This window comes from Urocitellus parryii, unplaced genomic scaffold (genome assembly GCF_045843805.1).
Source record: "Urocitellus parryii isolate mUroPar1 unplaced genomic scaffold, mUroPar1.hap1 Scaffold_163, whole genome shotgun sequence".
Taxonomy (NCBI): Eukaryota; Metazoa; Chordata; class Mammalia; order Rodentia; family Sciuridae; genus Urocitellus; species Urocitellus parryii.
In genome coordinates, this window is record NW_027552143.1 from 163,085 (window position 1) to 175,562 (window position 12,478).

General features: G+C 49.8%; 1 pseudogene; it reads left to right on the plus strand.

Moving 5' to 3' along the window:
• Positions 1-10,478: 10,478 nt before the first annotated feature.
• On the plus strand, positions 10,479-10,914 carry LOC144251714 (immunoglobulin heavy variable 4-38-2 pseudogene; annotated as a pseudogene).
• Positions 10,915-12,478: the final 1,564 nt, after the last annotated feature.

Sequence of the window (12,478 nt, forward strand, 5' to 3'; positions counted from 1 at the left end):
CACACACACACACACACACACACAGAGAGAGAGAGAGAGAGAGAGAGAGAGAGAGAGAGAGAGAGAGAGAGAAGCACTCCCCACATCAAAATAACACTCCACTCATCAAAAATAAACCACTAAATATATACACCTCCAGGGACCTGTATCCTACAGACACACCCTAACTGGCTACATTTACCAAACCCACTCACTCCCTGTTAGTGCATTAATCCACTGATTTATCCCAACCTTCATAATCTGACCCTGTCACCTCTGCAAATTCTCCCAATGTCTCACACAAGAGGGTTGGAGCACCTCATATCTAAACTAAAGCTGATACCCAGCTTCCAACATGGCTCTTTGAAAGAAGAGTTAGACAGGATCTTCAGAGAATGCTGGACCTATATCAGTAGATGCATGTGAGAGGGCACAGGCTAGAGTTCTGTGACCTGCCCAAATGATAGCTGTGGCATGTCTTGGCAAGAGCAGAGCAGGTAACCTTGTGGGCTCCAGGATGAAGGTCAAAGAGACAATTTAAGTGTCCCAAAGAGAATCATGGCACTAAAAGTAGATGACAATATTGTTTTCCTAAGGTCCCTGCTATAGAGATCACACACAGAGTTCCTGCTACAATCCCCAATGTGTGCCTTTCCAGACTGGAGGTCACATGTGCAGTGCACCTCCTCAGGGTCTCATGGTGAAGAGGGATGGATGGGCTCTGTGTGCCACCACCACTCTCAGGAGATGTCACCACAATCCAGGACTCTGTGTCACACGGTCACGGAGGGCAAGTCACAGAGGGACTCTCCACCAAGGGCAGAATCCACAGGACCAGCTGCTCCTGCAGGACCTTTTCTCTCCACAGGAAAAGGCAAGAACCAGGCCTGAGTGCTCTGCCAACAGTGCTAGGAGTGGACCCAGGTGAGCAGGGTCTACACCCCACTGAATCACAGTGTGTGCAGCTTGTGAGCACCAACCCTCCCAGGGACGTCCTTGTCACCACACAGTCCAGAGCAAGGTCCATGGAGAAACGTGGAGCTCAGTCATAAGTCACCCAAAGTCTTCCAGCACCTGATGAGCTTTGCATCTAAGGGAATCTGCTCTGAATGACATAGATTGCAACATTCAGATGTTCCATCAAACTCTGAAACCCTAAAGCTGAACATGAGATTATGGTGACTGCACATGTATTAGAATCATAATTCTGTAACTTAGAGTAAGATATAGGTGTGTATAGCCTGCATTTCTGTGATCCGTACACACACACACACACACACACACACACACAGCCATTAGGCCTATGTCCTCTGGGAGGTGAGCCTGGTCACCAGTTCCCAAAGCCGTCTGTCATGTGTGGATGCATCCTGCTCCCTGGAAAGTGCCACCACATATCACTCTGGAAAGAGGACTCCCTGGGCCTGGTGACATGCACCCCAGGCAGGGCATGGACCTTCCTGAGGGCGCAGCCAGCAGTATCCCCCGAAGAGAAAGGTGTCTGCTCCTCCCTCCACGTCCTTGACACAAGCCTCCCCACAACAGATGCACAATGAGGCCCCAGGTTGAACCGCAGACCTGCTCACACACATTCAGTGTCTTCTATACCTGGAAGGGGTTTTCTAGGATGGGAATTTGCTCTAGAGAACCTGGTGACATCCTGTTCCTTCTTCCTTTTGCTGGAGGCTCCCAGATGTGAGATCTCAGGGATTCAAGGAGGAAGACTTGGGGCAGCTGCATCTGAGTTCAAGACTCACTCTGGTTCTCTGTCCCCAGGGTCCTCTCCCAGGTGCAGCCGCAGGACTCAGGACCCAGGTGGTGAAGCTCTCAAAGACATTGTCCCTAACCTGGGTGTCTCTAGATTCTCCCTCACCAGTGGTTACTGCTGGAGGTTCATCCATCAGCCTCCTGCAGTGGTGCTGCCATGAATGGGGCTCACTGATGGTAATGGAAGCACAACATATAACCCCTCCCTGAAGAGTGGAGTCACCATGTCCAGAGACCCATGTAAGGACTACTTTTCCCTACAGTTGAGATCTGTGACCAGCAATTATGCAGCTGTGTATGACTGTGCAGGACCACAGTGAGGGTACTTCAGGGTAACCTCAGACACATGCCTCCATGCATGGTAGCTAAGAACAAACTAGGACATTAGGACCAGAAGGGAGCTCAGGACAAGCAGGTGATCAGAATCACTAGATGAAAATCAGGACCAATAAGGGAAGCTCAGACCAGGGGTGGAGCTCAGGACAAGCAAGTGCACTGGGGAACCATGAGGGACAGAAAGGGACCAAGGAGCAGATGCAGACAAGAAGCTGTGAGTGAGAGGCTTCCTGTAGGCCTGTGGGGTTTTCTCTCCTTCTCTACTTGTAGAACCTCAGAGACCCTGAAATGCACCTGCTGTAGAGGACCTGGGGAATGTCCAAGCACCTAGCATGGGGCAGACTCTTTGATAAATTTTCCTGCTTTCATAAGTACATGTTTTCTTCATCTTATTCTTATTAATTTCTCTGAGAGGCAAACTCTCCTGGTACACAACTGAGAGTAGACTGCAGTCTGCACAACTCAAGGGCCTTTGAAGAATGGAAGCATCAGAGTCATTACCCTCATCTGAAGGTCAGTTTGCTGTGTTGTCATCAAGAGGGACAGCTGCATGCAGGACTCAGTGTCTCTGATTAAGAATGAGGGCTTCATGCCTGTTCTCATGGTCTGAGGACTTCCAATCCTTCTGCTGCACCACCAACAGTACTGGGGAGGCAGGAGCAGAGGTCCAAGTGCCTGAGCATGGCCTGTTGGTTAGCTCAGGACTCTGGCTCTGCTGGGTCTGCAGGGTGAGCATGCTGCCCACAGCCACCCTCTGGGTGAGGACAGACAAGTGCTCCTGTGTCAGCCATGGCCATGTGCCTCTTGTCTCAGCCCCTCCCTCTCCTGACCTTGCTCACCACCACAGCCCCTGTCCAGCTCTGCCCCTGTGAGGCTAGCATCTTACATTGACAGGAGAATGAGGCCAGGAAGAGGCAGCACTGTAACCTAAATTGGGTTCCTCAGCTGTGCACCCTGTGGCAAGTGCCTGAGGCCATCAACACATGAAGAGAAGCTTTCCTTTGGCTCCTGACTTCCAATGCTCTAGTCCATGAAGAGAGGAGTCCACTGCATTCACACCTTTCCTGGGTGTGCCGGGGGCAATGCAGAGAGCCCACTGTGGGGACAGCCACTCACCTACTTTGAAGGACTCCAAAGGGAGGGAAGCAGAGATGGGGTCTGACAGTTCCCTTGCAGGGCCTCTCCACAGTGATTGACATAAACTCCATGAGTCCCCATGTCCTAAGCACTCCCCACTCCCCCACAGCCCAAGGGGCTGCAAAACAACTTTAGCACATGGAATTTTGCAGGACAATTATGCACACTAATCATTCTATCCCTGGAAATAAAGCTCTCACGTCCATCTCATAATGCAGACACATTCATTCCTCATCCTCAAATTCCTAAATGCACAAATACTTTAGCAGTACCAAGAAGTCCAGTGCAAAGACTCCAAAAGATTCAGGGAAATCCTACTGTGGGCCTTAAGATCAAAGAGGGCTTCCGTTCTCCCAAGTTTTATGGAGGGCTCTCAGCAACTCCACCAAACAGCCCAGCTGGACATACCGTCTGGACTCCCTCTTAGTGATGTTGACCTGCAGCTTTCTGAGCAAGGGCTTCTCACTGCTGGCTCCTCTGATACAGGTGTCTCCTCAGGAGCCCCGGCTTTATCTCACAGCCCCATGCATCACCTGCCAGGAATGCCAGCAGGGACTCTGACCCCTGACCCCCATCTGACCTCCCAGCCCTTCCTTTCAAGTATTCATGCAACCCACCCTGACCCTGTAGCTCTCACAGTCTGCACCCTGTAAAGCCAGCATGGTGTGGCTGAGGACAAAGTCACCCTCAGCAGGGAGCAGGTCCTGGATGCCCTTGAACCAGGGCTGGGAACCTCTGGGCCCCTTGCTGGCTGAACAGGGGAAACCATGCCCTGGGCAGTCCTGGGTCAGGAGTCCAGAGCTCTCTCCCTCAGGGCCTGCCCTGGAGGGTCTTTCAGATCTTCATCTCTGCCTCTGAGCTGGGGAAGCTGGGCCTTGTTGATACCTGGGATCCTGAAACACCCTCCATCCTCTGGTGCAAAGCCCTGTTCTGCTCCCAGTGGAGCTGCTGGCCTCACCCTCCTGGCCGCAGCTCCTGGGCAGCACCACAAGTGTGCTGCTTTCCTGGCCAAAGTGCAAAGCACCAGCTCTGCCTGCACTGCCCCTCTCTGCCCCTCTCTGTCCTTCACATGGCCTGACATCAGTCAGGGGGTCACACACCAGAGCCTCACCTGTGCCCTTGAGATTATCCAGCCCAAAGTCTGTTCTAGTCTGAGTTAGCCTAGCTCCCACCGAGTGTTAGGTCATTTACAAAAGAGGTTCTGAGGATGGTACCCGGTGTGTGCACCTGGGAGCTGGAGGACAAACAGGGCAGCAGTCATGTTCATGGTGAGAGCAAAGCTCAAATACACAACTTGCTCTTGCCAAATATGATCCGTTGTACACCTTGAACCACCACACCTGCTTCTGTGTGATTTTAGAATTGCATTATAGATTTAACTCTGATCCCTCTGTTATGGTTATGTGCATGTGTAATACAAGTTAATGGATGATAAATGCAAAACAGAAAAAAATAAACAAAAGAAATTTTACTTTTCTGAGTGCTATTAGTACACCTATCTGCCCCATGACACTCACCTGCACTTTCAATGCTCCTTTATGTGACCTTCACCCAGAGCTGCTATATAGCAGGAGCACATGCAAATAGGGCCTCTGTCTGCTCATGAAAACCAGCCCACCTGACCCTGCAGCTCTGCACAGGAGCCCAGCCCTGGACTCCCAGATCAGCCCACTCAGTGACCAGGACTGAACACAGCTGCTCACCATGGAGAGTGTGCTCAGCTGGGTTTTCCTGGTGGCTGTTTTCAAAGGTAATGAATGGAGAACCAGAGATCCTGAGTGTGAGTGGACAGGAGTGAGAGGAAGAGTGGATGAGTGCCAGTGTCCTGACCAGGTTGCCTCTGTTTTTGCAGGTGTCCAGTGTGAGGCTCAGCTGGTGGAGTCTGGCGAAGTACTGGTGCAGCCTCGGGGTCCCTATGAATCTCCCTTCAGCTTTTACATTGACCTTTAGTGACTACTGGTTGCACTGGGTCACCAGCTCTAGGAAGGAGCTGGAGAGGATCTGGAATGTTTTTTTTTTTTTTTTTTTTTTTTTTTTTTTTTTTTTTTTTTTTTTTTATTGGTCGTTCATAACATTACATAGTTCTTAATACATCATATTACACGGTTTGATTCAAGTGGATTATGAACTCCCGCTTTTACCCCGTATACAAATTGCTGTATCACATCAGTTACCCTTCTGAAATGTTACTAGTAGTAGTGGTGGTAGCACCTATTACCCAGATACCATAAAGGGCACATTCACCATCTCCAGAGACAAAGCTGTTTTGCTGTACCTGCGATGGAGCAGTCTGGGAGCAGAGGACACAGCCACCTCTTAATGAGCCAAGACCTTTGGGGAGACCTCAATGTGAGCAAGACACAAACCTCTTTGAAAAGGCCCTAGGAGCCAGCAGGGAGCGCCCAGCACTCAGTGAGCTCTGGGTCAGCCCAGGAGCAGGTGCAGTGGTTCCTTGAGGGCTGCTCCCCTGTTGATTGTGGAGGTTCCTTTCTATTCCATGGGCCTTAGGCAGTAAATTTCTCTAGTTCATGGTTCAGTTTTATATCTGAAGATTCTGAATAAGATTTTCACTTTGTTATTTTGCAAAGTGACAGGAAATAGGGCTGAATTTTTCACTAAATTTTCAAAATCTATTGTCAGTAAATAATACTCAGTTTTACTACTCTGAGTCCATGTTCCTGGAAGGACTAATGCATTCTTGAATTTCCACACTAACTTCTGAGCCTTGATAAATATTCCAATAAGGTGAGAAATTTAAATTCTATGTGACTCCTTCTCCTTATTTGCTGGCACACACAGAAGGAGCCACACCTGTGTGTTTGAAGCAGCATCACAGGAACATGAAAAAGATCATGAACCTTGTCCTGCTCCAGACTTATAAAGCAAAAGTGTCTCAGATCTGGAGGCCACATCAGACCTCCTCATCCCTGGAGGGGATCAAACTCATGTTCAAAGCTGTTGTATTTTTGCAGTTGACCATGAGCTGCCAGGGAAGAAAATTCCCCCTAGGGAACCATTCCCAGGAGGTTCCTGTCACCACATCCTCTTGTTTCTCTCTCATGCTCTGAACAAATGTTCTTCTGGCCAGCATTGAAGGCCACATTCCCTGCAATGTCTGTGCATTGTGATGATGCTGTTTGCATTGGTCCCAAGAACTCTGCTCCACTGCTCTCTGGGTTTCCCATGTGGGAGACTGGAGTAGGCCTTAGTGAGAAAGAAGGTGACATAAAGAATTTTTTTCAAGTGGAACTTACAGCAGACAGTCTGCATTTGATGGCCCAAGCTTGATATTTTTATTAAAACATTTGCATGTAGTTATGCAATTTCAACTTAATAATTTAAAAGTTAAATACATTTTTAAGTAAATTAACAATGAGTTGTTGTATGTTGTTGTCTTCCTCATGTGAGGGTGCTTGATCACCAACATCACTAACAATGTCAGCATCTCTCTCCATCAGACAACACCTGGCCATTCCAGCTGTATTTTTCACACTTACACTGAAATCTAGCTCTAGTGAGGCAGAGGACAGCACCCTGACACAGGGGTGCCAGGTGTCATGATGGGTCCCAGGCTGTGCACACCCAGCTGTCCATCACCTGTCCCTCCTGGGTGTGGGGAGCCCACCAGCTGCTCTGCCCCAGTCACTGTGAAGCACAGCCTGGCTGTGGGCCACATGTGCCCTGTGAGCTGCAGAGCCCCAGGACAAGGCCCTGTCTGCACGTGGCCCTCACCACCCACCCTCACCCTCCCTGCACCTTCCCATCTCCAGGGCCACTGTCCTCTCTCTTTCCAGGACCCTATGCAGGAGCTTCCCCAAATGAGGGATTGTGTGGTGATGGGGTCCCTTTGTGTGACTCATTCCAGCTAGGTCCATGTGCTCCAGGGCCATGCCCAGGGCCAGCAGGGACAGGATGTCATTCTTGTTGGGTAAATGACATTCCTCCTCTGTGGACAGCATATTTTGCACACATCCATTGAGAGACAATGTGATGATCATGAAAGGTGCTTCAACAATCTTGGGTCTGGACTTGAGAACAGGTCTCTTGGATTTCACAGCCCACCTGCTGTGCACACTGGGCAGAGGTCCTGTCCCCAAGCCTCAGGCTGTCCCACCCCATGTCTCTGCTGGCCTCAGGCCATGCTGCACAGGGTGGGGCCTCCTGCCTGCTGCCCTCCAAGCTGGGCCTGCAGCTGGTGGATCTACATTCTGGGGCCTTTGGGGGCCCTGATCCCAGGATGCTCTAGCAGTCCCCTAGTTGGACTCTGTGTGGGGCCACAACTGAGACAAAGGTCTGCCTGAGCCCCAGGTCTAACCATGGCACCCTCAGGAGTCCAGATATAGGATGAGCCATCTCCACACTCTATCACCCTGTATGCCTCCACAGTTAGCCCCATAGGTGCTGCCAACTGGGCTCGTGGGTAAGACAGGACCCAGTTCAGAGCTGGCACAGACCAACCCTTCACCCAGTCCCAGGGTGTGTCCATGTCTTTAGTTGTTCTCTATGTCCACTCCGACAGAGGAGCAGGGGCCTCTGCCCCTTCCTGGTCCACTCAATCAGCATCCAAGGGAATTGGATGTGTGAACTAAAATGCAAACTTGCATGTGCTCAAGTGTCTGCACTTTAATCCAAAAACCCACAAAGTACAAAGAGTGTTTGATGTGAAAATGTGAACTGGACTGCTGAGCCTTGGTGATTACAACAACATGGTTGAGGGAATGTTCATGGAACATCCTCTCCTTCTTTTCTGTGCACACAGAGGAGGAGCTATACCTGTGTCTTTGAAGCAGCATCACAGGAACATGGGAAAGATGAAGCTGTTCCTGCTCCAGACTTGTAAGGCAAGAGTGTCCCCGCTCTGGAGGCTCCCAGACCTCCTCAGCCCTGGGGGCCAGGTCTAATCCAAGTTCAAATCTGTTGTAGTTTTGTAACTGTCCAAGGGCATGAGCCACCTGAGAAGGAATTTCCCACCCAGCACCACACTCAGGAGCTTCCCTACACACCTTCCTTGTTCATACCTCATCTTCTGAAAACATGTTTTTCTGACCAGCTATGGAGGAACGCATGCCCTGCAATGTCTCTGCATTGTGATCATGCTGTTTGCAATGGTCCCCAAGAGCAATGTGGAAGGAGGATGCAATGATTCAAGCATCAGGAGATTATGACTTGGGAGGCTGAGGTAGGTATGATGGCTTGGGAGGCTGAGGCAGGAAGATCATAAGTTCAAAACTAGCCTCAACAATATGAGTGCACTAAGCAACTCAGTGAGATCTTGTCCCTAAAGAAAATACAAAACAGGGATGGGCATATGGATAAGTAATTGAATGCCTCTGAATTCGACCATAGTAAAGAAGAAGGTGGGGAGGAGAAAGAAAAGGTGGGGAGAAGGAGGAGGAAGAGGAGGAGGAAGAAAAGGAGAGAAAAAGAAGGAGGAAGAGGTAGAGGAGGAGGAAGAGAAAGAGAAGAAGAAGGAGAATGAACAGAAAAATGAGAAGGTGGAGGGAAAGAAATAGAAGTAAAGGGAGGAGGAAGAGGAGGCAGTGGTTGGAATGTGCCTTAGAAAGCAAGTGGGTTAGAGGAAATTCCTTTCTAAATATATATAAAAGCAACCTTGGCCATGGCTGCCATGCTAATTGGTCAGGTCTGTCAATTGTCACCAACTACAGAAGGAACCATCTGAGGTAAAAGTGAGGCCACTGAAGAATGTTTCAAAGCAACACAGTCATGAGTGAGGAAGTAACAGGGAAGACTGGTGAGACAAGATGTTGAATCCATGAAACCTTCATCATAAAAGAAATGAAGGGGGGAGCTGAAAATGAGTCTGGAGGTCAAGGGATGGAAATGTGATCAGGTAGGGCCATGTGAAGCCTTGGCTGGCTGGAGCCCACTGGCTCACATGTGGCACAGGTGAGGTGGGGAAGAGTGTCGTATGGAGGATCCAGGTTTCCCTGGTCAGGAGGTGGAGTCATCTGAAGATGTCTCCTTGTGGTCAGCCTGAAAGAACACTGTAGAAGTCAGGTGATTTGATAGTTAGTGGAAACCTCACCCAGGGCCACACATGGGTTTGCAGGTGGTGAAAACATGGAGACCAGCAGGTCTTACCTGAGCCACTCCAGGACCAGGAGGTGGGTGCTGCAGGCTCAGTGTTTGCAGGGAGTTCATGGTCAACACCACAGGGAATGAGGAGAGGAGCCCACATGTCTTATTAGTGTGCTGTTCTCACTCAGTTAGGCAGGAGGTCAATTTCTGAGCCTCATCAGGAGGTCAGCAACTACATCTGCCCTCTCAGTGACCCCACCTCACTAAAGACAGTGTCCATTGTTCTCTCCAAATGCTGGGCTGTGGGCAAGGCAGGTCTCACTGCAGTGATGCTGCATAGGGAAGGGGACTGGGCCTCCTCCCTCACCCAGACTGCCCTGCATGTCATCCTGTCTGCTGTCAGCCTGGCTCTGCTGCTCTGGGGAACTCAGGAGCTCTCAGTCTCAGGCTGCAGCTGAGAGCTGCCTCTGCTCCCAGGACTATCACCTGGCCCAGCACCTCCATCCTGTCCTCTCCTGGTGGAGACTAGAGGGCAGGACAGCTGAGGGGAGGAGCTCAGGGCAGACTCCCACCCACTGCTGTCCACAGGCATTGGCTGGACAGTGAGGAGGACAAGCAGGGCAGTGGGTGGGGGAGGGCAATGGGCACACAGCAGGAAGCCCCTGCCCTCCTGAGACCCTGTTCCCTCCTCTCCTGCTCAGTCTGTAGCCCCCTAATCTCACAGAGATGAAAGAGAAGAACTAGTCCTGAGAACAAAGGGGGGGGGTCTTCTCCTGGATGTGGGGAACCCCATCCTCAGCCCTGGGCTCTGTTCAGTCATCAATGAGGGCTTCTCCTTCAGGGCTGGGAGGTGAACCTGGGCCTCTTGCACGCTGGGCACTTTCCTTCCACTCTGAGACCCTCCCAGGTGCAGGGAGGATGGGCTTGGAGGAGAGTGGGCTCAGGAGGGTGGGCTCCTCCTCTGACAGCCTTCCAGATTCCATGAAACCACCTGCTCTCCTCTCACAGGTAAAGCTCCACTTGGGTTCAAGACAGGGACACATCTCAGGAGCACAGAGGACCTGGGCAGCCTGACCTCAGCCTCTCCAGATATCAGAAGAACCTCACTCACATGCAAATCCCTCCTCCTGCTCTGGGTTCAAATGTCCTCTGGGCTGTGGGAGCTCCCAGCTGTCTGCTCAGACAGGGCTGAGGTCTCTGGGAAGGCAGGTGTAGTCTAGAAGATGAGGCTGCTGGGTCTTGTCCTGTGCCTGGTCACAGCTCCCCAAGGTGAGTGTCCCCAGTGTCAGACCTGTGTCCATGGGGAGGTTGTGACTGCCAGTGACTGACAGGGTGTGACTCTCTTTGTCCCCAGGTGTTCTCTGCCAGGTTCAGCTGCAGGAGTCAGAACCTGGCCTGGTGAAGCCCTCGCAGACTCTGTCCCTTACCTTTGCTGTCTCTGGATTCTCCATCACCAGTGGTTACTGTTGGGACTGGATTTGTCAGTCCCCAGGGAAGGGGCTAGAGTGGATAGGACGCATATGGTATGATGGTAGCACTTACTACAGCCCATCCCTCAAGAGCGGAGTGTCCATGTCCAGAGACACGTCCAAGAACCAGTTCTCCCACCAGCTGAGCTCCCTGACACAGCCACCTATTACTGTGCCAGAGACAATATGAGGGGTATTCAGTGTGAGCCCAGACACTAACCTCCTACAGGGTGCCCAGGGCCAGCAGGGGGCGCTCAGCACACAGGAGCTCAGGTGCCAACTTCAGAGCAGCAGAGGAGAGTGGATGGTTTCTCTCCAGGTGATCAGTGACTCCCTGGATCCCATCATGGAGAATCTGGAGGTCTCTTCTGCCTCAGATCATCCCATGCTGTTGTCTTATGGAGTCAGTAGTGTCTTTCTCCACCTACCTCAGGTCAGAATTTTAAAAGCTTTCCTGGCTTCCTTCTTGATGTGGTTTTGTCATCAGAGGTGACAAGAGTTAAGGGAACATAGGCAAAGGCTGGGGCCTTATTTCTCCCTTAAGGAACTTCCTCAAAAGGCAGCTCCATCGGTTTCCTCAGGAGAGTCCTCCCTGTTCTGGGTCCCATTCTAAACTTGTTTTTCTTGTTTCTTCATAGGGGCAAAAAAAATCTTAGCCTGGCATTTTGAAACACATTTAGCGGCTGGACTGTCACAGTTAAAAACTCTTTTGGGTCACCTCCAATAGTTGGAAGTGATTCTGTAACCCTTTAGGTTTTTGGAGGTTTTGTTGTTGCTGCTGTGAGTATCTAGGGCTGAGAGACAAAAGCCAAGTTTCCTAGAGAAAAGGATACTTTACATATCTTTGAAAGGATGATCCTAAAAACTCTCTACTTCTAAGCTGCCCTCTGTAGGAACTGAATGTCTACTCTGCTCTCCACCTGGCCCACTTTCTAAATGAAGGCAATCTCCACATGCTTTATGACCTTTGTATTTACTCCTATCTTGATGTCTTTAGCCTTGAAGGGGGAGGATTACCAGTGTCAGATGGACACTCCTTAAATGTTTACCATGTCTGTGTACACAGCTGAGCCAGAGTCTGACCCAAAGTTTGAGGCAGAAAGGAGACTGATACAAAACAAAGGCAAAGATGCTGAGATTTTATTCTGCTTTTAGTTATCTCCCTGGACTTCTGCAGGCTTTGGTGAAATTAGTGCTTTTAAGCCATAAGAGCTTCTTAGTCCCTATTGCAAAAGTTCAGCTGACCCCCAAGAGAGGTATTACCTGGAACAAAGCCAAGAAGTATAAATTTAAAGAAGTATTAGTTCCTTTGGAATTACTGTGTCTTTAAATTATGATAAGGAAGATTAAGTTAGGTGTAAATAGAATTTGTTCATTGCTTCTGTTAAGTTGTTTTTTGTATTGTTTTATTTATTTATTTTTTGGTGGGGAGAGGTACTGGGATTCAAGCCAAGGCCAATTTAATACTAAGCCACATACTTATCTATTTTTATTTATTTGTTTGTTTGTTTTGAGAAGGAGCCTCACTAAATTGCTGAGGATACTGGCCTTGAACTTGTGATTCTCCTGTTTCTCCCAAACTGCTGGGATTACAGTTGAGCACCACTGTGCCCAGCTTCTATTAGCAATTTAAAGCATGGAAATGTTTCAGACAAGCAGTTTTAAAATTTTGCTTCCATCAGATTATTTTTATTATTTTGCTCCCATGGAGTTTGATAAACATTGTTGAGGAATATCAGTTTCTCTTACTTATA